Here is a 1304-nt window from a genome sequence, read left to right as displayed (position 1 = left end):
ATATTGTTTGCCTTTGCTGCATGACCTTTTGGTCAGCTATGTGGCCTTGTCCAATCTACACCTTCTCCTTTGTTATCTCTTGCCCCACCCCCACCCCACTTGCTTATAACCTGTGACTTTTCTAATATATGTCAGTTCCGAAGATGGGTCACTGACCTGAAACATTAACTCTGCTTCTCTTTTCACAGATGCTGCCAGACCTGCTGAGTGGTTCCAGCATTTCTTGTTTTTATGTCACCAGACTAATCCCTGGGATGGTGGGATTGTCTGATGAGGAAACTGGGCCTGTATTCCTTAAACTTTCGAAGAATGAGAGGTGATCTGATTGAAACTGACAAAATTCTTACAGGGCGTGACAGTGTGGATGTAGACAGGATGTTTGCCCTGGTTGGTGAGTCTAAAACCAAAGGACATCGTCTCAGAATAAGGAGTAGGCCATTTAAAACTGAGATGGGTGGAATTTCTTCACTCAGACGGTGGTGAATCATTGGAATACTGTGCCCCAGAGGGCTGTGGCAGCTCAATCATTGAGCATGTTCAAGACAGAAATTGATAGAAATCTTGATACTATTGACATCAAGGGATATGGGGATAGCATGGGAAATGGGCTTTGAGGTAGGTGATCAGCCATGATCGAATTGAATGACAGAGCAGGCTCGACGGGCTGAATAGCTTACTCCGATGTTCCTCTGTTCCTAAGAGAGTTGGCGCCAGCGCGCAGCCCTGCTTTACCCCACTGCTGATCTTGAAAGCGTCTGATGTTGCTCCATTGTAACTGATGGAACTGTGCATGTTCTCGTGGAAAGAAGAGATGATGCCCAAGTGGTCAGGAGGGCAGCCGATGTTCCATCGCAGTTTCAAGAGGCCGTCTCTGCTGACAAGATTAAAGGCCTTAGTGATGTCATCAAAAATGTGTGAGGCTCTGTGGCGCAATGGATAGCGTGTTGGACTTCTAAATAATGATTAAGACGATATTCAAAGGTTGTGGGTTCAAGTCCCACCAGAGTCAGGTTTTGGACCAGACACAGAGGAGCACAACGGAACAACAAATGAAGAAATGCGCCAAAAGCACAGACTCGGAGACAGAGCGAAAGAGAGAGGAGCAGAGCAGGGAAAAAAAAATCGAGGAGTGACGTCACAATGGAGAGTGAGAGCAGGGAAACAGAGAGCCGCTGGGGTGAGGATACAGGATTTGGTTCTTTCTTCGGTGCAGTGGAAGGAGCTGTTTGGTGAGGATCTGGTAAGCTGTGACATCACATGCAAGCAGGTGGTTGATTGGTTTGGAAGAACCGACCTGCTTGATG

The 1304-nt window shown here is 47.1% G+C and overlaps 1 non-coding gene across 1 annotated transcript; it reads left to right on the top strand.

Annotated features, from left to right (window-relative positions):
- The first annotated feature begins 918 nt into the window (after positions 1–918).
- On the top strand, positions 919–1009 carry trnar-ucu (transfer RNA arginine (anticodon UCU)). Its single transcript is given in 2 exon segments — positions 919–955; positions 974–1009. It is a non-coding gene; the product is annotated as a tRNA-Arg (tRNA).
- Positions 1010–1304: the final 295 nt, after the last annotated feature.

This window comes from Heterodontus francisci, unplaced genomic scaffold (assembly GCF_036365525.1).
Source record: "Heterodontus francisci isolate sHetFra1 unplaced genomic scaffold, sHetFra1.hap1 HAP1_SCAFFOLD_59, whole genome shotgun sequence".
Lineage (NCBI taxonomy): Eukaryota > Metazoa > Chordata > Chondrichthyes > Heterodontiformes > Heterodontidae > Heterodontus > Heterodontus francisci.
This window is presented reverse-complemented; position numbering and strand designations above follow the sequence as displayed.